The 27743-nt window shown below is 39.9% G+C and overlaps 1 long non-coding RNA gene and 1 other non-coding gene across 2 annotated transcripts in view; both read right to left on the bottom strand.

Moving 5' to 3' along the window:
- Positions 1-4254: 4254 nt before the first annotated feature.
- LOC128569194 (uncharacterized) overlaps positions 4255-27743 on the bottom strand; it is a 29065-nt gene continuing 5576 nt past the window's right edge. The window contains exons 3-6 of the long non-coding RNA XR_008375282.1: positions 14255-14342; positions 9934-9981; positions 8724-8815; positions 4255-4999 (exon numbers count right to left, since the gene is read on the bottom strand). This is a non-coding gene — a long non-coding RNA (uncharacterized LOC128569194). The remainder of the gene's footprint in view (positions 5000-8723; positions 8816-9933; positions 9982-14254; positions 14343-27743) is intronic.
- Positions 15799-15905, bottom strand: LOC128569472 (U6 spliceosomal RNA). Its single transcript, XR_008375407.1, has one exon. It is a non-coding gene; the product is annotated as a U6 spliceosomal RNA (small nuclear RNA).

Raw genomic sequence — 27743 nt, forward strand, 5'->3', positions numbered from 1 at the left:
GAGGGCAACAGAGTAAGACTCTGTCTCAAAAAAAAAAAAAAAAAATTGGGCAGCGCCTGTGGCTCAAAGGGGTAGAGCGCCGGCCCCATATGCTGGAGGTGGCGGGTTTAAACACAGCCTCGGCCAAAAACTGCAAAAAATAAAAAAAATTTTTAAAACATCCCCCAATTCACTTGAGGTCACATTTTGCATTAATAGGAAAACTTTAATAACTTTCAGCAAAGCCCATGTACTCTCATTTATACCAAGTTTATTGAGATTTCTTTTCTAGTCTTTTTTTTTTTTTTTTTGTAGAGACAGAGTGTCACTGTACCACCCTCGGCGTCACACGGCTCACAGCAACCTCCAACTCTTGGGCTTATGTGATTCTCCTGCCTCAGCCTCCCGAGCAGCTGGGACTACAGGCGCCTGCCACAACGCCCGGCTATTTTTTGGTTGCAGTTTGGCCGGGGCTGGGTTTGTACCCGCCACCCTCGGCATATGGGGCCAGTGCCCTACTCACTGAGCCACAGGCGCCGCCCTCTTTCTAGTTTCTAATTCACAAAGACATTGACTACAACAAGAACTCTAAGAATGGATAGAAGACAGAGTGTTTCCAAAAGCATAATAGTTAGGAGTGGGAGCCAACAGCTTCAGAGCTCTGTATCTACTGGAGATAGCTGTATTACAGAGCAGTGCCCGCAATGGTGTTCACAATGTTGACTCTGAGTTATTACGGAAAGTTTTACACATGTGCAGATTATATCATTTAAAACATTAATGAAGAGTGAACTCCATTTCTATCCAAACTGTTTTTAAAAAAAGTGTTCTGTTTTTCAAAGAATACATGTTTAACTCTTTGAAATTCAGCCAATCAGATAATGCAATGAGATCCTTAGCGTAAAAATCAAGCTGGGCTGGCCTGGGACTGAGGCCCATGTGATCACAAGAAGGCCCACCAGGCTCCTTGAGAAGGAACCATCTAAGAAAAAGGAGGCATTTATAAGAGAAGGGAACAGGAGAGCAGCACCCGGATGATAGGAGGGCATTTCTGAGACATTCGTATCACTCCCCGGCCCATCTCCCCCTCTCCTAGACTTTTGCACATTTGCTGATCTGTGCAAGAGGCTTGCAGAGTGGAGTTCTATCATGCGTTACGCTAGGTGGTAGCTGAAAGCACTGTGTGTGAGCAGCACATAAGACACTCCAGAAACTTGGAAAAGTCTAGAAACCAGACAATACAGGAGAGAGACCACAGCTGGTGTATCACCTTCATGTGGCCCCAGATGGACAGGGCCTGACACATATGATCTCAGACTTATTTGAGATCAAGATAGCAAACACTTTTTCTTTTCTTTTTTTTTTTTTTTGTAGAGACAGAGTCTCACTTTATGGCCCTCGGTAGAGTGCCATGGCCTCACACAGCTCACAGCAACCTCCAACTCCCAGGCTTAAGCAATTCTCTTGCCTCAGCCTCCCGAGTAGCTGGGACTACAGGTGCCCGCCACAACACCCGGCTATTTTTCGGTTGCAGTTTGGCCGGGGCTGGGTTTGAACCCGCCACCCTCGGTATATGGGGCCGGCGCCCTACCGACTGAGCCACAGGTGCCGCCCAGCAAACACTTTTTCTTTGTACCATTGAACGGATCCTACTTCCCCCATGTTACTATCTTCCACATGGACAGCACTTGAAGATTTTAGACATATATTTTTTTCTGATCATAGGAAAAAACTGATCCTTTTTCCCTCATATCTATAAAGTAAAATCAAAGTATAATAGAACCTCCGAAGTTGGCTTCATTTTCATAGACCAGGCATGCACCACACATACTTCATGGAAGTTCCTTAGGTTGACCACCTCCATATGTTGATCATTACAGTCCCTTGGATGGTCAACTTACAGAGGTTCTAATGTGTTAATTGTGAAGAGAAGAGAAAGGTAAAAATATTAATATGTTATATATAAATACATAAATATAATAACTATAGATCTACACCTATATGTACATATACATACCTATATATTTATAGCTATACATATATATGTGTATATAAACACATACTCACTTCTGGGATATGAGGGAATTTAGGAGGATACAGATAGAATAGACAGCTGAAAGAAACTAAATTTATAGATATAACGGGGGTCTAAAAAACACTCATTAGTATTTTGAACGTGTTACTGTGAATTTTTTTATACATGCACTTGTATGACTATAAGTATATACACAAGTTTTTCATCCCACTATAGGGAAAGTTACGGAGTGAGTGATGTCTTTGGAGACTGAGATTCGAATAGAAATATTATAATTTAGATGAATTTAGCTTAAAGTCCTATCCTGGGGACCTTACACAAGGTTTCCCCCCACCAAAAGCTGTTATCTTTCCTGAATTATTAAAATATTTTCCTCAGTAGATGAGTTCTTATTCAAATATTGAAATCATAGGAGTACAGGTATCTCTGTGTGTGTGCATGTATACACATTGGTTTCGGGACTGATTTTAGGCGCCTGAAATCAATTTGGAATGTGATTGATTTTAAATAAGAGATGATTTTAAAGGAAACCATTTTACCATCAAAAGTAGTAATTCACAATGTTGGGATTGAAGAAAGCTCAAACAAATAAGAGATTCAAATATTGGAGAAGGGCACTTTTATTTGTAGATGAGCAAGTTTCCTGATACTGACCCAGAACTAGACAGAGCCCTCTCCCAACAGTGCTGGGCCATCTTTTCCACATGGAGCGGGAAGGCACGCATTCCTTTCTGGGTAGCTCGCTCTCAGAAGGAAGGGAAAAGGAAGAGTTCATGCTACGTGTGCTTATTGTGTGCTTATTTTCTCCTTCCAAGTTCAAAAGGGGGCAGTGGAAAATATCTTTGACCCGGAAGAAAATGTCAGGAGTGTTTCCTACACATATCCTCTAGTTGTGCGTTCTATTAACCATGACCCCTGGGTGCTGCCACCTCCTTGGGGGAACTATCAGCAGTGTTGCAGCCTAGTTACATATTTTTGCCTCACGGTGCTTCTTCAACACCTACATCTCCTCTTTTGAATCTTGTCCTGTAACTGCTGTTGGGCAGCTTTGATCCACAGATGGCTGTGCAGGACAGTACCGTAGGTAAATTCTAAGGCTACTTTCTATTCGCTTCTCATTGCAAATTCTGAGCAGTTTCACTGGCCAACGTAGTCTTGTAGAGGTTCATGATGATGACAACATTAAGATAATCCAACAGAAAGTGGGCAAAATCAAAATATGCATATAAACCCTATTCTATTAAGAATTCACAAAGATACTGAGGTCCATAAAATAAGCCCTGCTTAAGGTGACACTAAAAACATTATTGTCCAAAGGAATTAAAGGTCCAGAATCATTTTCCTTTCCCCTTTGGTGTTAAAGTTCAAAGACATTACAGGTTCAACATTTAACCTTCCCAATCTTTTATCTTTCTCAAGTTCAATAAAGAGATTCTCTGTCTCGGATAATGCGGTAATTCTTCCAGTAGCTATAGCTTAGCTATCCTTTGCCAGAAAGAGTGTAGTTCTTAAGAAGTGGCAGTACTTAATGCTAAATCTTTTATGAACCACCTTTAAAAAAGTCCAAGGAGTTAATCAGTAGGCCATATAAGAGTATCATAACACTGGCCCCACATCTACCAAATATAGAAAATCACTTCATTCTCAGTCCTTAGGAAAGTTATTAAGAACAAAATTATATTCCTAGAACCCAGTACTTAGTCTAAGCCACAAAGAGTTTGTAAAGATCACAGCAGAGATTCAGCAACATTGGGAGAAGAATATCTTCTTGGCTTGAGCTGCACCAGTGTGCCAGAGTTTATGCCACTGGTCCAGAGGCCGTGGCCTATGGGTTTAGTATTAGTTGGGAAATATCTCTTGGGAAGAGTTTATTTTTAAAACCATGAATTTTTCCATTTAGGAGAGAAAGTTGCCTATGCATACTTACTTCTCTCAGAGAAGGGCATTTAAAATATTAGTGCATAGAGCAAAGTCTAGGGCAGTGATTCTCTGCCGTGGCACACTGGTGTGCTAGGAAAGGATCTTAGCTATACCATGAAAACTTTTAAAGATCATTAATTAAATTATTTTTGAAAGATGTTTAAAGCACAGTAAGTATATTCCTCTTTTTTCTGAATCAACATAATTTAAGTATGCCATGGAAGTTTAACTATAGGTTCAAGTGTGCCATGAGATAAAAAAGGTTGTAAAACACCACTCTAGAGGGTTGACCTGGGGGCATCACTATTCTTATTTGACGTGACTTTCTTTCCTATCCAGTATTCAAAACTTTCTAAATTTTTACTTACTCTTGGAATCTTATGTTTGTGGTATTAAGAGATATTTTCTTTCTTTTTTTTTTTTTCCTGGTTTTGTTTTTGGCCGTGGCTGGGTTTGAACCTGCCACCTCTGGCATATGGGGCCAGCGCCCCACTCCTTTGAGTCATAGGTGCTGCCCAAAAGATATTTTCAAAAGAAGCAAAATCATGACTTTCATGATTCGCTCTGTTTATCTCTAAATATAGAATAGACATGTGTTAAAGATTTTATTTAACTCATTAACTAAGCGGAGAAACCAAGCAATTGGTTCAAAGGAGAAGTCAAAGCAGCACAAACTTTCATAGAGTAAAAAACATTGAAATGAATGTGGACATGGCCGCAAACTGCTTCTGCCTGGGGGAGGAGGTGGGAGGAGGAGCCAGTGAGTGTCGTCCCTCTACCAGAAAAAATTCATTTCTATGTCTATAGACAAGAAGTTTTGACTCAGTGCTTATAGCACAGTGGTTACAGCACCAGCCACATAAACAGAGGGTGGCGGGTTTGAACCCAGCCCAGGCCAGCTAAAACAATGATGACAACAGCAACAACAAAATAGCCAGGCATTGCGGAGGGCATCTGTAGTCCCAACTACTTGGGAGGCTGAGGCGAGAGAATCACTTGAGCCCAAGAGTTTAAGATTGCTGTGAGCTGTGATGCTATGTCTACCAAGGGCGACATAGTGAGACTCTGTATCAAAAAAAAAAAAAAATTATTATTGTTGTTATTATTATTGTTATTGAGACAAGAGTCTCACTCTGTTGCCCTGAGTAGAGTGTCATGGCATCATAGCTCACAACAACCTCAATCTCCTGGGGTCAAGACGATCCTCTTGCCTCAGCCTCCTGAGCATCTGGGACCACAGGTGCCCACCACAACACCCAGCTAGTTTTTCTGTTTTTAGTAAAGATGGGGTCTTCCTCTTGCTCAAGTTGGTCCTGAGCTTAAGCAATCTATCCATCTTGGCTTCCCAGAGTGCTAGGATTATAGAAGTAAGCCGCCCCACTCAGCTACACAAGAATTATTTGGATTGCTATCAGTTATTTTCAAGTTAACAGAGTTGTAAAATAAGCTCCCACAGATTCAGAATCAGATGAACATGAGAGGCTGTGTGTGCTAGGGTAAATGTGACATAGTTACATAGTTTTCCATTGGAGCACACATCTTCCTCACTAGCACCCCAATGTATAACAGAATGTGGCACCAGTCAGCTACACAGAACTCATAAGACCCTATGAAGCTGTTTCTACAAGCTCTTGTTGCCAGGTGACTAGTTTTAAATTCTCTGCATTCTAATCTGAGCCATATCGAGATCCCACAGAGGAGAGTGATTCTAGAATCTATTTACAACCTCTGTGTTTACAATGTTAGCGCCTTATTCCTTGGTCCTAGATGCAGAATGAAATTGGGGCAGCTCATCCGGTGCTCCCTACCAAGATCTGGCACTCCTAGCTGAAACCCTCTGCAGCATGTACACACACACACACACACACACACACACACCCTTTAGCTGCATTGCACTGTAAAAGCAGTTAAAATGTACTGCTTTAAAAGTATGTCCAAAGACTTTTTTTCTCCTACAGTTGTATTACTACCTTAGCTCTTTTAGCCATTAAGCTCTCTGAGGTCCACTGGTATCTGCTGAGAAGCCCAGGAGGCCAGAGCAGGTATCCCTGTGTCATCCAAGGACAGCTGGCAGTCTACCCAGTAAACACACCATTGGGGGACAGTACCTTTGATGATGACAGCAAGGCCAGTGTCTGCTTCTCTGCCAGCACCCTCGTGCCTATCTTCTAAAGGCAACTGTGGACTCTACGCATTTGCAGAGTCGGCCTCCATAAAGATAATCACTGGCTGGTAGATAAACACCCGTGACCAGCAAGTTCAAAATCCCACATGGCCCAAGGAGTAGAGCCTCTAGCCTAGGCAGCAACAGGGAAAGCTAACTGCATGGCTGTTTAGACCAACTGCCTCAAACTGCCACCGTCAAAAACCTGCATGGCTTGATCCCACCTAAAGATCCCATCAGAGGTGGCCGTTTGCTACTCAAGTTAATTCTATTCTTCACCTATTTCTGCAGGTTTGCTGCAAATGCTCCAAAGCCCACCAGTCCCCTAGATTTAATCCACTACAGTATGCACCACTCCCTACAGGGCAGGGCCTAGTGTGAGTGGGGTTTCCTGTAGCAGCTTGTCTCTTGGAGAGCAAAGGAAGGGTGAAAACAGGCCAGAAGCATTAGGGCTAAATACCATTCTGTCACATAAAAGGAAATACGAGAGTGGGGAGTATCTACTCTCCCCATACAAAATAATACCATTGCCTTAAGATATATCTCTGTTTCACGTATCATCGAGATAGAAAAAAGGGCTATCCTTTAGGCCATGCCACACAATTCATTGTAAGATCCATTCCACTAGACAGCAATTATAAATGAGAGAGAGAAAGAGAAGTGAGTCTTAGAATCAATGAAGTACAGTAGTCATAGCAATAGCTGAAATTTGGGTGTAGTTACGTCGTGCCAGGCACTGTTTAAGCCCTTACATGTATTGCCTCATTTAATCTTCACAAAAGCCTTATGAAGGTACTATAAATATTATCCTCATTCTGTAGAAGGAAACCACAGTAGAGTGAGATTAGTAATTTGCTCAAGGCCACATAGGAATTAGATAGTGTATCCAGGTAGTCTGAACCGAATACCTATACTTACGTCATTGTAGTTCATTTGGAAAGTACAGAAATATTCAGAGAAGCAGGAAGAAAAATCATTTTTTATCCTATCACTGAAAGACAACATCAAAAATCTGACACTGTTCCTTCCGGTCACAAAAATAATAATACATTTTTTATGAGACTTTTAATGATCAGTATTTTTTTTTATTAAATCATAGCTGTGTACATTAATGTGATCATGGGGCACCATACATGATCAGTATTTTTGAGGCAATAGTTTTTATAGGAACCAAATAGAACTATTCATAATTTACCCTAAAATTTCTGTCCAACAGTCTAGAACAGTCCTACTACGGGTCCTTTGATCGCCGAGGTTTGCTGGGAATCCCAGACAATTCTCTCCTTGCTTTGCCCCCTAATGAGTTAATCCAAGCCTTCCCATGGTTTGCACCATTTCCATATGGTGCTTAAGAAAGTTATCCATGGGCTTGGCGTCCATAGCACAGTGGTTACGGCGCCGGCCACACGCATGGAGGGTGGTGGGTCGGAACCCAACCCGGGCCTAATAAACAACAGTGACAACTGCAACAATAACAACAAAAATAGCTGGGCATTGTGGCGGGTGCTTGTAGTCCCAGCTACTTGGGAGGCAGAGGCAGGAGAATCACTTAAGCCCAAGAGTTTGAGGTTGCTGTGTCACACTCTACTGAGGATGACATTGTAAGACTCTGTCTCAAAAAAAAAAAAAGAAAAAAAGAAAGAAAGAAAGTTTTCCAGTAGCAGTGGGTTTCCTGTGTGCCTCACTTAGCTAGACTCCGGGCTCTGTAACGTGATCCTATGGAATTCTTAGAGAAAATGATCCCAGAACTGTTGAGACACCATATGGCAAACAACCAAATAACACAAAAGTATGCCTTGAATTTCTGGGCAGCCGTCACCCTCAGAGGAATAAGCTCTTCCAAGACGTTGGAACTCTAGCAGCTGCCAGTAACTGGATGAAACGGGTGTCCCCAGTTGGGAGAATGGCCATCAGCCCACCCCAGAGTTCGACACAGAGTATTTGACACTGGAGAATCAAGTAGGGCTTAAAGCGTGGAGAAAACAAAGTTGAAGACCTGTTTGTGCTTATGACATCAGCCATTCACACACAGCAACCCAGACAAACAGAATGCAGATTAACTATTTTACATAAGAAAATGGAAAGCATTATGCTGTGGGGTTTTTTTTTCCCTCTTTAAATCCACACAGAAAGAAATGGGTGTGGTGCCTTACACACTATCAGGGCCTCCAGCGCCACACCTGCGGTTGGGAATGGTTTTGTACAGAAAGAAATTTTTGGCTGGTATAGGTTTCCTCCAACCGGGTGGAGCAGGCTGCATTCTCAGGGGCCTGGGGAGTGTTGTGTAGAATTTTAACTGTTGAGTTTCATTTTAAACAGAGTAGAAAGGCGGGGTGCAGTGGCTCACATCTGTAAACCCAGCTCTCTGGGAGTCCAAGGCACGCTGATTGCTTGAGCTCAGGAGTTGGAGACCAGTTCTGAGCAACAGCAAGACCCTGTCTCTACTAAAAAATAAATAAACTAGCTGGGCTAGTAGTCCCAGCTACTGAGGAGGCTGAGGCAAGAGGACTGCTTGAGCCCAGGAAATTGAGGTTGCTGTGAGCTATGATGCCACGGGCTCTACCCAGGGCAACAGAGAGACTGTCTCCAAAAAAAAAAAAAAGGATAGTATAAAAATCATCTTACCTGTTATCAAAAGATTATTTGCAGTGATAATTCACATTTGAAAAACTGCTTGTAGAGTAAGACTTCTGTTTTATACAGCAGCATTTCCCCTACTGAAGTAAGCAGACATAGTTTTGAGACTTCCAGGAAAATATTTTCCTTTAAAAGATCGACATAGTTCTCAAATTTGAGAAGCATTGGTCTGGTATGCTTTAAAAAGTGAAAATTGTAATGGACGTACATGTAAGTATCATTGGGGATTAGTCTCTCCCCCCACCCTCCAAAAATACAATGTGAAGTCAGGATGAGACAGATATGCTATAGGCCTTTGAGTAGAAAGGCACCTAAAGGCGGGCGTGGTTTTTAGTGTAAATATGCTTCACTACTTCAGTACTACTTCAGTGGGAGCGTGCACTACTGTGGTAAGAAAAAAACTGTTCTTACCCAGCAACCTGTGAGACAAAGAAACACCGGCTCTGAGCTCGCTGTGGGCTCCTCCGCGTGTGCGGAATCCCCTGATCAGGGCAGCCTGGGGCTTCAGTTTTGACCAAATGAGCAAAGTAAAGCTCTACGGAGAGGATGGCTGAAGGAAGGAGCGGGTGAAAGTACTTAGCACAGTGCTTGGCACTAGACAGGTGGTCCTACGTGTTTGTTCATTCTGAATCTTTAATTCAAATTCTGGAGTTTTACACAGAACAATTTAGTTTGACAGGAGTGTTTATTTTCACTTTTACTCCAGATAAGCTTTTGTGTGACACTGACACTCACCCAGATATAAGCTAAATGAGCAGACTCACAGGCCTGTGGTGCGTGTCTACCACACGCTGGGCACCCCTGCCAGGTGATACTACAGTGTAGCCCCAGTGCTTTCAACCCGAAATGTTCTGGGGCAACCTGTCTATTAACACCCAAGTAAATAATTACAGCCTCATCTTGTATGATTCTGGAAGTCCAAAGCCCCACGTTTCTGGGAGGAAACTTTCATTCTTCAAGTGGTTTTTGGTCCAGTTCACTTCATGTCATGAGGTTGACACAGCGCTTTCTCCACCGCTTCCTAAAGCACACTCAATAGGGCTGTCCTTCACTTTCCTAAAGTGAATTCTACTGTTTTTCTAGAAAAGTTCGAGCCTACTGCTACTGCCTTTGCGTCAGGATTTTTATCCCAAACTCCCAGTGTCTTTTCCACCCCCTGCTCTCCCTTTAATTCCTGACCCCAGAGAGCTCACCCTACCTAGAAGGAGAGAAGTCATCTCAGGCCACGGTACTGTTGACTCTGGATCTAGATGCAAAATGCCAGATACACAGCTTTATCCTAACATCTATAAATGCCTTATTAGAAGTTAAGGATTGTCAGAAAGATTGTCTGACATTCCAGATTTTTCTGAGTCTTTCTATGTTAAGGACCTATCTCAGTCATTTCATTTTGTAAATCAAAGTGCTATTTAGGCAAGCACTCTATCAATACTAACTTGGGCTGCTTACAGAGGTCACCTGATGGACCCAGTGGAAACAAAGGGAAAATAGATTCATTATTCCGGGGTACATGACCACACAACTTGATTACACATTCTTGTACACAAGCCTTTTCAAAATTACTTTTAGAATCAATACAGTAAGCAGTTACTTTTTGGGGATCAGGGGAATACACACCTACAGAAAGGGTGAAAAATACGTGTCTGCTGCTACGTGGGTGTGTACTGGTAGCTCGCTTTAGGATTCTGCTCAGTTGCATGTCATAGAAGCTTGACTATACTGGCTTAATCCAAGAAGATTGAGTTATTCTCATCAAACAAGAAGTCTGGATAGAAACAGTCCAAGTCTAGGATGGTGGTACCACAATCTCATCAGGGACACACGGTCTTTTTTACTTTCCCTTCCACCATCCTCACTGTGTGGTTTTAATCCTTGTGATCACAGGACGACAGTTCTACCTTCCAGCTTCATGTCAGCACTCTAGGCCGAAATAAAGGAAGGATGAGGATAAAAAGGCAAAAGTCAAAAAGGTACGTGCAAGCTGACTACACATTTTGTGAAGAATTTTCCTTGGAGCTCCACCCAGCAACTACTGCTTGCTTCCCATTGGTCAGAAGTTAAACTGTGTTTTGTGTCAATCACAGCTGCAAAGGAGTCTGGGAAGCTGAGTATTTCTAACTGGGCTCAAACAAAATCAGATCTCTATAGTGAAGATGGGCATTAATGACTTGTGGGAGATCAATGTGTAGCATCTGCCGCAAGTTCAAAGCATGCTATATTGTAAGCAGCTTATACGAAATTGAAGAATGTTATTCTGGAAAACAGTTGATGTTAGTGATTATTACAAGTCACTTACACAGACCACTTCATCTCCGACTTTAACATGCATACCAAACCACCTGGAGGTCTTGATAAAATGTATATTTTGATTTGCTAGATCTGGAGTAAAGCTTCAGATTCTGCATTATTTTGGTTTTTTTTTTTTTTTTGGAGACAGAGTCTCAAGCTGTCCCCCTCAGTAGAGTGCTGTGGCCTCACAGCTCACAGCAACCTCAAACTCTTGGGCTTAAGCGATTCTCTTGCCTCAGCCTCCCAAGTAGCTGGGACTACAGGTACCCGCCATAACGCGTGGCTATTTTTTGGTTGTAGTTGTCTTAAGTTTGGCGGGCCCCCGCTGGATTCAAACCCACCAGCTCAGGTGTATGTGGCTGGCACCCTAGCCGCTTGAGCTACAGGTGCCGAGCCCAGATTCTGCATTTTTAACAAGCTCACAGGAGATGCCAGTGGTATGGATCCATAGGTAAGTATAGCACAGATATAAAAGATGTTTATAGAAAGCATGAATAAAATGGTTTGTTGATGTTAGAGTGGGAAAAATATTTTTAAACTAGTGCATTATTTGTATAACATGTAATCTTAAATATGGCAAATTTTAAAAGTATGATAAAATTATATAACTGACATTTAAAGATTTCATCTACTTCAGCAAACAATAATACTCTCATGATTGTTCTTTTAAACCTTTTAATAATTAATCTAAAGGTAAAATAGGAGAACAATCTTTTATTTTGAGTTGTGTCCTATCTGAGCATACCGAGTAATTTTAGAAGCTTATGTTATATCCTATGACTTGAAAGCTCTCCTGGATTTGATACCTCCCTCCAAGGACCACAGTTTGGGTCACACCCAAAAAAAGACAAACTATATATATATATTTTTTTGTAGAGACTGAGTCTCACTGTACCGCCCTCGGTAGAGTGCCGTGGCGTCACACGGTTCACAGCAACCTCTAACTCTTGGGCTTACGCGATTCTCTTGCCTCAGCCTCCCGAGCAGCTGGGACTACAGGCGCCCGCCACAACGCCCGGCTATTTTTTGGTTGCAGTTTGGCCGGGGCTGGGTTTGAACCCGCCACCCTCAGCATATGGGGCCGGCGCCCTACTCACTGAGCCACAGGCGCCGCCCCAAGACAAACTATATTTTACAGGTAGTGAGAATAAAAAGATTAAGATATGTGGTTCTTACATCAGACAAATCTGAGTTTTAATCCTAATTGTAATTACTTATTCCCACAAAACAAATTACCCAAAACTTAATAGCTTAACAACCATAAACATTTATGATCTGTCATAATTTCTGTGGGTTGAGAACTTAGATGAGAGCTGGCTGAGCAGTTTGGCTTAAGGTCTGTCATGAAGTTGTGGTCACATGTTGGCTGAGGCTAACTCATCTAAATGGTTGACTGGGCTGAAGAATCTACTTTCAAAGTGGCTCACTCACCTGGCGCCAGCTCTTCATGAGAGGTTTCAGATCCTCTCCACATAGACCTCTCTCCAAAGCCGCTTGAGTGTCTTCACACCATGGTGGCTGGCTTCACCCAGAGGGAGCGGTTCGAAAGATCAAGGTTGAAAAAAAAAAAAAAAAAAGAAAGATCAAGGTTGAAGTAGCGATATGGTGTGTGATCTAGCCTCTGGAGTCATACCATCACTTCCACTATATTTTATAGGACATGCAGACCAGCTCCATGATTTCATTATGGGAGTAGACCACACGTGGGTGGGAGGTAAAGAGCACATGATGGCTTTTTAAGAGAATAGCCATCACATCCTATAACCTCTCTAACCATAACCTCTCTAAATGCCTTCATCTTTAAAACAGGAATTAGTAATATTCTCTACCCCAGGAGACTGTTTGAAGATGAGATAATACATGTTAAGTATTCTACACTCAGTAAGAACTCCGTGTACATTAACCATGAGCACAGTCATTGCATCGCCATCATCAATAGATGATGACTAATAGGCTCCCACACTAACAGGCATCTGTCAGACCAGCTCACAGAGAAGTCCACACTGCTTAGGTGGTAGAGTGGAAGAGTGCACGCAGCTGGAAGGATTTACGCCCCTTTCTCCCCAGATTCCTAGACCCGTCCTCCCGACCTGCTGATCACGTTTCAACTCTGCATTGAACACCTTGCAGTGGCACCTTAGTCCTCATTTTATCTCTTTGTCCTTGCACTTCCTTAGACTTACGAAGCTCTTTCCAGCTCTCCCATACTTCACCTCACTTCATCTAATCCTTCATTACTCGATAGAGATACTGCTTTGTTTTCCCATGCATTTTCTTTCTCCTTTCTTTGTCTTTTTTTCTTCTCCCATAAATGTATTTATCCCTCCTTTTTTTTCTTTCATCCACCCAATAAATTGCTACAGAATGTCAATCATGTGCCAGGAAAAAAACTGGTTAACAAGGCTAAGTCCCTTTCCCGCTGGAATGTGTAGTCTCAAAATAGATACATAAATACATACTACATCATGTGGTGACAGGTGTGAATGAAGAAATATCAAGCTGCAGAAAGGGAGCAAAAGATGTGAAAATAGAGAGCTATTTTAGCCAAAGTAACTTAAAGAGATTTTATTTTATTTTTTTTTTAAATCATAGCTGTGTACATTAATGCAATCATGGGGTACAATGTGGTGGTTTTATATACAATTTGAAATATTTTCATCAAACTGGTTAACATAGCCTTTATGGCATTTTCTTAGCTTAAAGAGATTTTAAATAGATTTTTTGCTCCAAAGACTGTGAATACCTCAAACATCAGATCTTTTTTTTTTTTTTTTTGTGGTTTTTGGCCGTGGCTGGGTTTGAACCCACTACCTCCGGCATATGGGACCAGCACCCTACTTCTTGAGCCACAGGCGCCACCCCAAACAGCAGATCTTTTACTCCTATATCTCCATGCTCAACAAGGTATTTGGAGGTAAGAGATTTAATAAATAGTTGTTGAATAAAGAAAGAATAAATGTGTGTGAAAGAAAAAAGACACCTGAGCACCAGGAATGCTTGCTCCAAGGACATGCTGTCTGCGCTGTGTCTTATTATGGTGCCTAAATCATCTTTAACACATGGGAATACCCTATCTGTTCCTCTGTCAGTGTTGTTTACACTTGGCTACTTGAATGGAATTCTAAGAGCTTGTTTTTCTACTTTTTTACTTAGTCTCCATGGAAAACATCACTGCTTACTCTTGAATAGACACAGGGCTTCCCCTAAATCCCAACAGCATATTAGCTCACCTGGTCAACCAGTTGTTCAGTCATAAATCACAAGGATTCAGAACATACAGGTGATTGATTGGAGACCCGAGAGTGATGCCACGGTACTCTTCCAAGGGCAACAAAATGAGACTCTGTCACTAAAAAAAAAAAGAAAAACATTTATGTTAAATAATGTTAAACATTATTTATGTTAAATAATGTTTAACATAAATATTTATGAAAAACATTTATGTTAAATAATGTTAAACATTATTTAACACCTCAAAGAGGTTTTGTTTAGATCTCTTCCTATTCACTGCAATAGAAATTAAAACCACACAATTTTTAAAATATCTACTTATTAATTTATTTTAAAATAATAATAGATCCATTGCATGTTAAATTTTTTTTTTTTTTTTGAGACAGTCTCTAGTTGTCGCCCTGGGGTCATAGCTTACAACAACCTCTAACTCTTGGGCTTAAGCAATTCTCTTGCCTCAGCCTCCCAAGTAGCTGGGACTACAGGCGCCTGCCACAATGCCTGGCTAGTTTTTGTTATAGTTGTCATTGTTGTTTGGCAGGCCTGGGCTGGATTCGAACCCACCAGCTCCAGCGTATGCACTGGCGCCCTAGCTGCTGAGCTACAGGCAATGAGCTGTATGTTAAATCTTTTTTTTTTTTTTTTGAGACAGAGTATCACTTATTAACCCTCGGTAGAGTGCCATGGCGTCACAGCTCACAACCTCCAAATCCTTGGGCTTAGGTGATTCTCTTGTCTCAGTCTCCCGGGTAGCTGGGACTACAGGCGTCGGTCACAACGCCCAGCTATTTTTTTGTTGCAGTTTGGCTGGGGCTGGGTTTGAACCCACCACCCTCAGTATATGGGGCTGGCACCTTACCCACTGAGCCACAGGCACCGCCCCATATGTTAAATCTTTTAATGAAAAATAACTATTTTCTAAACAACGACAAAAAGTAATGAGAAGAGTAACGTTGTTTTACATTTTGGAGAACGTCTTTGATGTTTTGCTTACTAGCAGAAAGCTGGATCCTTCCATCTGCTTCTGCATTTGGTTAGGCTATCACTCTTCAGTCTACGGCCATATCACCCTGAATGCGCTCCATCTCGTCTGATCTCAGAAGCTAAGCAGGCTCAGGCCTGGTTAGTACTTGGATGGGAGGATATCAATCATCAGTTAGCCTGTGGAAAATTCCACTGCACATTCATGAGAGAATGAATATAAAAGTTAGTAATTTCTTAGTATTATCACAAAAGCAGTTTTGAACTTGTAGACTTCATGAAAAGGACTTGGGGAAGGGTTTCCTTGTCCATGCTTGGAGAACTGCTTATTTTAAGCATCATAAATTTATATTGAAAAAGAAAATAAAATTAAACTTTTCTTTTGGATTTTTCTTCTAAAACCATGTATGTTTTCATATACGTAGCTATGGTTCTCAACTTACAGTACATGGTATACTTTTTTAAAATAATGATTTGGCTTCTATCTCCAAAGCTGCTGATTTACTAAATTTGGGCTAGGGACTACGGATATGCACTTTTTATTTTTTTTTATTTTTTTTTTTAAAATATGGAACGCTTCACGAATTTGCGTGTCATCCTTGCGCAGGGGCCATGCTAATCTTCTCTGTATCGTTCCAATTTTAGTATATGTGCTGCCGAAGCGAGCACATGCACTTTTTAACTATCTCCATTGTAAGGCCTTCACCCCAAGGTAATCATAATCCATGGTGGATTGTTTGAGAAACATTGTTTCAGAGTGAAAAAGCAGCTTGGGTGTTTTGTAAACTAAAACATTTCAGTAAGATGAAAGGTTAAAGTCTGATATGAAAGTATCTAACTTAAAACAGGAGAAACTAAGAAAAGGAAGCCCCATTTCTTGCAATACGCGCAGGCTCATTTTATGGTTATTGTACCAAGAATGTGTCTTATTGGTACTATGTGGAATTTTCCTGTCCTCTAGATTTCACTATAGGTAACGACCCGTAAGTCATTTGACACAGTTCTTCAACCTGCTGATAAGATATTGACTTTATGTCATGAAAGTAAAAACTAATTTTTGTTAGAAGATGCTAAAGATATCATTAAACCTTACAAAAGAAAAACCCATTATGGTCTCTGTCTAAACAGACTGACGGCATTATAATTGTATTCATTCATTCATCAATTAGTCATAAGGTTCGTACGCTGGGTCCCAGAAACTCAACATATTTACACCATCGGACTCGCTACGATCATCTTATGCCCAGACTCCTGTGGTTGTTCCTAACTGCCCTAACTGTTCACTCATTCAGGAATTCATTCCTTCACTTAATAAACACCTGCCACGTAACAGGCACTTTTCAAACTCTAAGGATACAGAAGGGAAACAAAACAGATGAAATCCCTGCCTTTATGGAACTTTCATTTTAGTGGAGGGGAAGAAGACAAAAAGCAAATTATACAAATAAACGAGGATATGTCAAATAGATACCTGGGTGTATGAGTCAGGGACGTTAATTTCGATCTTCTGGAAATTTCAGGAACATGTCACCCACTCATTTCCCCCAGGGCCTTTATATGTATTATTCCTTCCGCAGGGGCCCCTCTTCTTACATTCTTCCTTTTTTTTTTTTTAAACTTTTTTCCTTATATTCCTTAAAGTTGGTACCTTCTCACATCTTAGCCAATGTCACCCCCCTAGAGATGCCATCCCTGACCACCCAATCAAAATTAGGTCTTTCTATAATTTCCTCTCAATAAAACCTTTTTATTTTTCTTAGCCTGTATCACAAAACCCTCTTTGTTTTGTTTACCATTGAATATTTAGTGGCCATTATATAGTGGACACGTGCAATAGTTAGGGTTTTACCAGAAAACAGAACAAAACCAGGAGGAGATACAGAGAGAGATTTATGACAAAGGAGTGGCTTATGCAATTCAGCCAAGTTTGAAATCCATAGGATATGTCAGCAGACTGGAAACTCTCAGACAAGAGTCACAAGCAGAATTTCTTCTTCCTCAACTAAATCTCAGTTTTGCTCCTAAGACCTTTCAACTGATTAGATGAGGCTCACCCCTATTACTGGTAATAATCCCCTTGATAAGGTCAACCAATTACAGATGTTAATCACATCTACAAAATACCTGCACAGCATCAAGCAGATTAGTTTTAGATTAAATAACTATGTGTCATAGTCTCACCAAGTTAACACATGACATTAATTAACCATCACAACATGCGATAAATGTATGTTGAATGAATGAATGGATAAATTAATGAGTAAAGGAGCCCTGCTTTCAGGGAGAAAATAGCTTAGCAGAGGCAACGAACATGTAAATAGATTATCAAAAACCAGCAAAGCAACTCCATCAAGGGATGCACTGAGGGCTCATTCCTATTTCATTCTTATTTAATTAGCTATGAGATTAGTAAAGGTTCCTTGAATCATAGGAAGCTGGAATTCATTTATGGAATTCATTCTGGAATCAGCTAGAGACTTTCAACTTGCTCTGACAGCATTTTTTCAGGATAACTTCAGTTTATGGCACTTTCTGGTTTTATTCACACTATTGACTAGCAAAAGAGTTCCAAGACTGGAAGCCACCTCTTCCTCAGCCTACAGTGCTAAACGTTAAGACCAAAGCCAACGAAAAGACAAATCTCTGGACAGGTATGCGTGTTTATAGAAAGTCATAGAACCTTTCCTGAAGGCAATCGTTAATGACAGTCAACTATGTTGTTGAGTTGTTCTCTGTCACTGCCTATTAAAAGGAAGGGCAAAAAGTCAATGTCCCTTCCTAGAGACCTATGAGGACTTATGTGAAAGCTATGAAAGAAATAAAATCGCAGGATCAATCATACAGCTTAATGTAGTATAACGAACTGTGCATATGTTCTTCTTAAACACAAGATTAACACACAGCTTTACATTGTAAAAATACATAATTAGGAAAAATAAAACATAAAACTAGACTTTCTCTTTCAGCCCTACATTCCCACTTTCTTCCCTAGAGCTATGTATCTTCCCAGTTTATTTTTATGCATTTTAAAACAAATGTTTGCATATGTATAAATATAGTGTGTGTGTGTATATATATATATATACATTCCATATGCATTGTTTTGAGATTTCTGTTATTCACCTATCAATGTCTTAAATTTCGCAAATCCATGTATACAAATCCACTTCCTTTATTTTACTGGTTGCATAATATTCCTGTGCTATAACTTATTTAATCATTCCCCTGCTTATAAGCATTTAGGTGGTTTAGCTATTTTTTCTTTGTCTCTATTACTAGCATTGCTCCAGCCATAATGCATCTACCTGAAAGTAATAGAAACTCTGACTCAAAGTACTTTAACAATAAAGAAATTTTCATCTTACACAACTGGAATTCCAGAGACAAAGCAGGCTTTAGGTTGGTTGATTCATCAGCTCAGCAATGCCAGCCCAGACCCAGACCCTTCGCATCTTTCTGCATCCATCTCACCTAAAGGCTGGCTTGCCTTTGGACATAAACTAACAAGAGCAGTGACCAAAGCTATGTGCTTCCTAATTTGCAGAGCAAATCAGAGAAAAAGATTTGCTTCCCATAGTTCCCTCCTAAGAATGAGAAATAAATTTTTCAGAAAACTTCCCTAAAGATTCCTCACATTTCATTGGCTAAATTAGGGTCACGTTTCTGAGAGCCAATCAATAGCAAAATGGCTGGGGTTTTCTTTAGACCATTCAGGCCCACCGTTAGCACTGAGGTTGGTTCTTCAAACGTCTCTGCAGCCTTTAATAGTGAAGAGATGGAATGGATAGCGGAAAGTGAATTAAATGTCCAGCTTTTCAAGCTATGACCTCACTGAACTACACCTCTGAGAACTCACGCTATCATAATGTTTCTGTTTCCAAAGCCATGGTTTGAATGTGTTCCCTGAAGTTCATGGGTTGGAAACTTAATTCCCAATGGAAGGACGTTGAGACGCGGGACCTTTAAGAGGCAGGAACAGATTAATCTTGTTATCTTTAGAGTATACTCATTGGCAATAGAGTGGGTTTGTTATTAAAAAAGATAAAGCCTCCTCTTGTTTGTTCTCTTGCCTTCTTACTTTTTTGTTATGAGATGACACAGCGTGAAGGCCTCCCCAGACGCTGACCTTTTCACATCGGACTTCCAGCCTCCAGAACTGTGAGAAACAAGTTTTTCTTCATAAATTACACACTCTGTGGTATTCTTTTATAGCAACTCCAAACAAAAATGGGAGGGTTTTCATAAATGAGGCTGGTGACTTAAAAGGTTTGCATATTTAATATATTAAAAGAGTAGCCATTCAGTTTCTTTAATGGCAAGACAAAAAAAATTAAATAGATAAATAAGTAAAAGAGTAGCCAAACTGCCCTAAAAAAGTGGAATTGACTTGGATACCTATGAAAAGGATAACAGTTTATCTCTTATTCCATATGCTTCCCACCTTGACCCCCGTCCCCTCCTTTCTGTCAGTCTGAGCAGTGAAGAAATAAGAATGTTCATATTTCTGCTGCTGATTATTGGTGAAGGTGAGATCTTTCATTTGCTTTTAGTCATTTGACAATACTTCTGTGATTTGCTAATCAGATCTATTTTTCCATAGGACCCTTGTCTTTACCTTATTTTAAGAAATCTAAGCATGGCTCGGCGCCTGTAGCTCAGCAGCTAGGGCATCAGCCACATACACCAGAGCTGGCGGGTTCCAACCCCCCGGGCCTGCCAAACAACAATGACAACTGCAACCAAAAAATAGCTGAGTGCCTGTAGTCCCAGCTACTCGCTTAAGCCCAAGAGTTTGAGGTTGCTGTCAGATGTGATGCCACGGCAATCTACTGAGGGCAACATAGTGAGACTGTCTCAAAAAACAAATGAACAACAACAAAAAAACCCTCTAATTATTTGAGATATTAATCCCATGTTTCAGATCTTTTCTAAAATATCAACTACTTGACTTTTACTTGTTTATGGTAACTTTTGCCCTACAGAATTTTAAAATATTCACAATATAAATCTGATTTCTTTTTAACTTTCTAAGCTTTAAGTAAATGAGTAAATGATGTTATTATGTAAATGATGTCTTTTTATAATTTTCTTCTCCATGATCTCTTCCTGTTGTAAATAACATTAATGCATTTTCTAATACAGAATCATCTTTGCATTCCTGCTATAAAACTTACTTTTTAATACACTGTTGAATTTCATTTGCTAATATCTTATTTGTGTTGTTTAGAGCTAGGTGATGGTGGTAGTAGTATTTGAGTCTCATAAAATGAGGTAGAAAACTTTTTTTTTTTGTCATGGTTTCTATAACATGAAGTATCTGTTCCTTGATGGTTTAGGATAATTTGCCCACAGAATAACTTGGCTTAGTAGCTCTTTTCTGGGTAAATCCCTGGCTGTCGTTTCTATTTTTCCTATATATATATTGATTTATTCAGGTTTTCTATTTTTCTACCATTTCTCCTTTCTATGAAGAAACTTTAAATTTAAAATTTTAATGTCAGGGTGGTGCCTGTGTCTCAAAGGAGTAGGGCACCAACCCCATATACCGGAGGACCCAGGCCCAGCCAAAAACTGCAAAAAAAAAAGAAAAAACAAAGGCCATATGATTCTCTCAATTGATGCAGAAAAAGCCTTTGATAATATCCAGCATCCTTTCATGATCAGAACACTTAAGAAAATAGGCATAGAAGGGATATTTCTTAAAGTGATAGAGGCCATCTACAGCAAACCCACAGCCAATACCATGTTGAATGGTGTAAAATTGAAAACATTTCCACTCAGATTAGGAATGAGGCAAGGATGCCCACTGTCTCACTGCTATTCAACATAGTAATGGAAGTCTTAGCCATCACAGTCAGGCAAGAGAAGGCAATAAAGGGTATCTAAATAGGATCAGAGGTGATCAAACTCTCACTCTTCGTGGATAATATGATCCTATACCTGGAAAATCCCAGGGACTCAACTTCAAAACTCTTAGAAGTGATCAAGGAATACAGCAGTGTCTCAGGATACAAAATCAATACTTATGAATCTGTTGCTTTTTTATATGCCAAAAATAGTGAAGCTGAAAATATAGTCCAGGACTCTATTCCTTTTACAGTAGTGCCAAAGAAGATGAAATATCTGGGAATTTACCTAACAAAGGATGTGAAAGATCTCTATAAAGAGAACTATGAAACTCTGAGGAAAGAAATAGCTGAAGATGTTAACAAATGGAAAAACATACCATGCTCATGGCTGGGAAGACTCAACATTGTTAAAATGTCCATACTACCCAAAGCAATCTACAGATTTAATGCAATCTCTATTAAAGCACCATTGTCATACTTTAAAGAACTTGAAAAAATAGTACTTTGTTTCATATGGAATCAGAAAAAACTCAAATAGCAAATACATTACGCAGAAATAAGAACAAATCAGGAGACATCACATTACCAGACTTCAGGCTATACTATAAATCTATAGTGATCAAAACAGCATGGTACTGGCACAAAAAACAGGGAGGTAGATTTATGGAACAGGATAGAGAACCAAGAGATGAACCCAGCCACTTATCGTCATTTGATGTTCGACAAGCCTATCAAAAATATTCAGTGGGGGAAAGACAACCTATTTAACAATTGGTGCAGGGTGAACTGAGGTGCTGGGTGAACTTTACTAAGAAGAATATGTTCTAGCTCCATCCAGGTAAACATAAAAGATGTGAAGTCTTTTAGTATACCATAGTATTCCATGGTGTACTTTTCCATGATGTGAAAAGACTTCACATCTTTTATGTTTACCAAGATGGAGCCAGAACATATTCTTCTTAGTAAAGTATCTCAAGAATGGGGGAAAAAGTATCCAATGTACTCAATACTGCTATGAATTCAATATATAATCACCTACACATTCATATGAATGGCAAAACATAACTATAGTCCAGAAAGTAGAAGGGAAGAGGAGAGAGAGAGGAGAGGGGAGGGGGGGATGTGGGAGGAGAGAGGGTATTTAGGGGGACCTCACCTGATGTGCATGATGCAATGGTACATTTCAAAACTATTAAAAATGAGTATAATTGTGATGGATGTGTTACTTAGTTCAATGTAAGCATTTCACATTGTATATCAAAGCAGTACATTGAACCTCATAAAAGCATCAATGTACAAACTTACGATTTAATAAAAAACAATAAAAAATAAAAATAGCTTAAAGAACACACCTAGAAAAAAAAAAAAGCAAATCCAGGTGGCGCCCATAGTTCAGTGAGTAGGGGGCCAGCTGCGTACACCAAGGCTGGCGGGTTTAAACCTGGTCTGGGCCAGCTAAACAACAATGACAACTGCAACGAGAACAACAAAAAAATAGCCTGGTGTTGTGACTGTAGTCCCAGCTACTTGGGAGGCTGAGGCAAGAGAATTGCTTAAGCCCAAGAGTTGGAGGTTGCTGTGAGCTGTGATGCCACAGCACTCTATGGAGGGGGACATAGTGATACTCTGTCTCAGAAAAATAAATAAATAAAGTAAATAATGTTAAACTCTGACATATATTGAACTAAATTCAGCATTTAAAAATATTTTTTAAATATTTTTACTTAAACCATTACTTAAACCATCAGAAACACAGTTTAAAGTTTCAACATATCGAAAAACAACTGTGCCACTGGGAAGAACAGGGAGAAACTGTGGAAGAAATGGGAATGAAACATTAGGGAAGGTTTAAGTTAAAAGACTAAAAGGAAAGACTACAATAACGAAGGTGGGCAGGAAAACCTTGAAGAAAGAGAAACAAATTAGAAAGAATATGCTAGAACTCATCAAATAGAAGTACAGGATGCAGATAATCAACATCAAAGAACGACACATAAAAAAATCAGTTTGATCTGTGAGAACTTAAAGTTAAAAACCAGTTCTCAAACAACACATTCCTCTCATTCCATGTAAGATTCCAGATGGCCTCACACTTTTCCCACTCTTAAAAGCATTTCCTATGTATATTTGGATTTCAGTGTCTATCAACCTAGTCTTAGGGGCACAATTCGACAGAATCTGCTCATAATTATCTAAAATGCTTTATTTTGAGGTAATACATGTTACTTCCTCATCAGTCTGGTCATTTGACTCACTTGTCTATTTGTCTGAGAAGAGAAATATGTTGCTATAATTAAGTCTATGAATAACTTATATAAAATGTATGTACTAGTATCTACTAAAGGTATTTCATTAATTATTATTATTATTATTTTTTTTTGAGACAGAGTCTCACTATGTCACCCTGGTAGAGTGCTGTGGCATCACAGCTCACGGCAACCTCCAACCCTTGGGCTTACGTGATTCTCTTGCCTCAGCCTCCCAAGTAGCTGGGACTATAGGGGCCCACCACGATGGCCGGCTATTTTTTGGTTGCAGTTATCGTTGTTGTTTGGCAGGCCCGGGCTAGATGCGAACCTGCCAGCTCCGGTGTATGTGGCTGGTGCCCTAGTTGCTGAGCTACAGGCGCCACAGGCACCGAGCTTCATTAAACTATTTTATTTGTATCAATTCTATTCTTACATTTTCTTTGGGTTTATTTATTTGTTTATTTATTTATTTTGAGACAGAATCTCACTTTGTCACCCTCAGTAGAGTGCCATGGCATCACAGCTGACAGCAACCTCAAACTCTTGGGCTTAAGCAATCTCTTGCCTCAGCCTCCCAGGTAGCTGGGACTACAGGCACCTGCCACAACGCCCAGCTTAATTTTTTGTTGCAGTTGTTTAGCTGGCCTGGGCTGGGTTTGAACCCACCACCCTCGGTGTATGTGGCTGGCACCGTAACCACTGTGCTATGGCGCCAAGCCTCTTTGGGTTTATTTTGTTGCTTTTAGCCTCACTGGAGTTTAGTTTGTTGTTCTGTTTTTTTGTTAGTTTGTTATTCTGTTTTTCCCCCCAGGAACAGCTGAGCCTGGTTTTGTCTGACCACTTTATCCAATGAATGTGCACATATCATCAATCACCAACCATGCCCTTGCTTTCATGCCCTGCAATATCTAGAAAGATCTCCAGGTACAGAACATAGCCAGAAAGAACACAGTCTTAATCATAGCTGACCATGAACATCTTGGAATGTGGAGGATGGCATGGCAGGAAATATTTCTCCTCATTGAATTGCTTTCTAATCCATACAAAATCCTTCTCTGATGGGAACTGATGATCCCCTCTTGTTTTGATCTCCCTTAATCTTCTCCTATCTCAGCCTCCCACTTCCTGACAGCTTTCAAGATGTGGTACAGAAAACCCCAACACTTAGCCCGAGGTCAATGACTCCAGTCTCCTTAAAGCCAAGGCTGGTAAAACCTCTTTCCTATGGATTCATACATTCTTCACAGCAGAGCACCTACAAGATGCTTATATTTTGCTCTCTCTTATTTGTATAATCCACCTTTTATGGCATCATAATATCATTGCCATGTGATATATTTCAAAAAGACTCTGTCCCCACAAGGATGAGGAAGGGGCAGATTGAGGGGGATCAGAAATTGCTGTCTCTTCACACTATTTCTATTTCTGACAGAGTTTGCATAATTTTTCACCTGTAGCTTAATCTCACAAGTTTAATGTCATATGCTTACATTAGCACTTATTTTTAAATAGTTGCAAATATTTGTTTTTATTTCTACTTTAATCCAAGATTACTTAGAAGACTTTTTTTTTAACTTTCAAGTCCACTGTTTGTTTTTATTTTTGACTATCCTCTTTTGTTAATTTCTTATTATGTGCTGTCAGAAAATATTCCTGTTTCTTTTGTGACGTAATACAAAATCAGTTTTATGAATATCCCACATACATTTGAAAAGAATGCATATTCCCTACAGTCAAGCTTAAATTGGTTTATTCATATCTTTAATAAAGCATTAAAATTTCCCATTCCCACTGTGGATTTGTCAAATTCTATGTTATCTACCAATTTTTTCTTTATATATTTTGAAGCTACATTGTTTATCATTTTGGTGGATTATGTCATTTATAAGTATGAAATATTTATTTTATCCCATTGAATGATTTTGTCCTTGAGTAATTAATATTATATGATCCACTTGGAGTTAGTTTCTTTTGTCTGTTGTATAGTAAACATCATTCTTTTGCATGTGGCTACCCAGTTTTCTCAGAATCGTTTTTTGAAGACTATTATATTTCCATTGAATTATCTTAGTATCCTAAGACAAGAAAAATTAGACAAGATTCTGAGAAGTATGGCACTGGATCTGGGGTAGAGATTGTCTTGAGTAGATCTGAAAATACCTGAGAGGGTGGGCTATGCCAACCTGTCTCCATGTGGCACAGAAGAAACTGCTGGACATGCAAGCAGCTGACAGTTTGACCTTTCTTTGAGAAGCACCAGTCTTTAATGATGAGAGAAGGAGAGCAGGAAGCTCCGCTCTGACCCTTGACCAGAGCATGGCAGCCTGCCTGCTTGTCCGTCATAGGCCCACAGCAGTGAAGATCCCTGCACCCACAGTATCACTCCCAAATTCACCTCTGTTTAAACTACCTCCATAGCTTGACTGAACTTCATGGGTAGACAGGCAAAGAAATGGCCTTCCCCAACCCAAAGCCAAAACAGAAATAAAAGCAGCAAAACTCACAAAATTAAGTTAGCTTCTACTGCTTAGTAATTGCTAAGAAAGAGGGAGAAAACTATAACGAGAAACAAACACAATAAATAAATAAGCCTTCACTCAAGGAAATTCTATTACAGAATAAGAACTTTCTGTGACTAAGAAGCAACATTTTCAAGTTAAACAATTCAGTTAAAAAAATAGGAAGCCTTGATTGCACTAATGTACGCAGCTATGACTTAACAATAAAAATAAATTAATTTAAAAAAAAGAGAAAAAAATGGGAAGAAGAAAGAAGCAAAGGAGAATCAAATTAATGGTGTGATAATCAAGTGGAAGAAATATCTCAAAACTAAGAACAAATGTTCTGGCTTGGTGTCTGTGGCCCAGCGGTTAGGGCGCTAGCCACATACACCGGAGCTGGTGGGTTCGAATCCAGCCCGGGCCTGCCAAACAACAATGACAACTGCAACCAAAAAACAGCCAGGCATTGTGGTGGGCGCCTGTAGTCCCAGCTACGACGGAGGCTGAGGCAAGAGAATCGCTTAAGCGTAAGAGTTTGAGGTTTCTGTGAGCTGTGACGCATAGCACTCTCCCCAGGGCAACATAATGAGACTGTGTCTCAAAAAAGTAAATAAATAAATAAATAAAATAAATAAAAAAGAACAAATGTTCTGGTTTAAATAAAGACTGCAGTCATCACCTTGAAAAGTTTCACTGAGTTCCATCTAGAATTAGAAGAATCAGTAATATGTCAGTACTTAGACATTGGTTGGTAAGTTTTCTGAATTACAAGGATAAAGAGAAAATCTTGCATGCTTCCATACAGAAGACAAAGTATTAGATTGGCATCAAACCATCCAAGTGCCAACAATGAAAGCCAGAAGATGGTAGAATAATAATAATAAAAAAATAATAATCAATGATAAATACCTACAGGACACAGAGAGAAATGAATGTGATCTAAGAAACCTACTCTCAGCCATGATGCTGCTAGCCTCTGAGAATAAAAAGGAACCTACTGGTGGATCTGTTATAGTGCAGACAATATATCCCAGCTGAGGGAAATACTAAGAAAAGAGTCTTCAAGCTAGGGGAAGCTCTAGAGAAGATTCAAGTGTGACACAAGGTGAACCTTGCAAGCACATTGTTAGATATAAATGATTAGAGAGATTGGGGATTTCTAATGTAAGTGCCAAATAAAGAGTCTTAAAATTGAAGACATATATGGCCAGAGAAAAATCTAATAGTAATGTAGAAAAAGTACCAAGGTATCTGAGCAAACAGGAATTGGGAAAAGGTAGTAGATAAAGGAGCTATTAGCATTCTAAAGCTCTTCATCTGGTGAGAGTGAGAAAGCAAAAATATCAAGGCAAGAAGACCCTTTAGTACCTTGTTTTTACATTATAGTAGAAAATACTTATTTTATTTTTTATTTTTTTAAGAGATAGGGTTTTGGCCAGGGGCGATAGCTCACATCTGTAATCCTAGCACTCTGGGAGGCCAAGACAGGTGGATCACCAGAGCTCAGGAGTTCAAGACCAGCCTGAGAAAGAGTAAGACACCATTTCCAAAAAGAAAAAAAAAAATAGGCAGGTGTTGTGGCAGGTACCTGCAGTCCCAGCTACTGGGGAGGCTGAGGAAAGAGGATCTTTTGAGCCAAGAGTTTGAGATTGCCGTGAGCTATGACACTGTGGCACTCTACCCAGAGTGACAGTGTGAGACTCTGTCTCAAAAATAAGTAAATAAATACAGAAATAAATAAGAGATGGGGTCTTGATATGTTGTCCAGGCTGGCCTCAAATTCCTGGGCTCCTGCCTTAGCCTCCCTCATAGCCGAGACTACATGTCATGTGTCAGCATGCTTGGCTATATAGTATATACCATATTTATTAGGAGTATGAAGAATTAGAAAATAACCCTCAATGGAAC

The sequence above is a fragment of the Nycticebus coucang genome, chromosome 17 (assembly GCF_027406575.1).
Source record: "Nycticebus coucang isolate mNycCou1 chromosome 17, mNycCou1.pri, whole genome shotgun sequence".
NCBI lineage: Eukaryota > Metazoa > Chordata > Mammalia > Primates > Lorisidae > Nycticebus > Nycticebus coucang.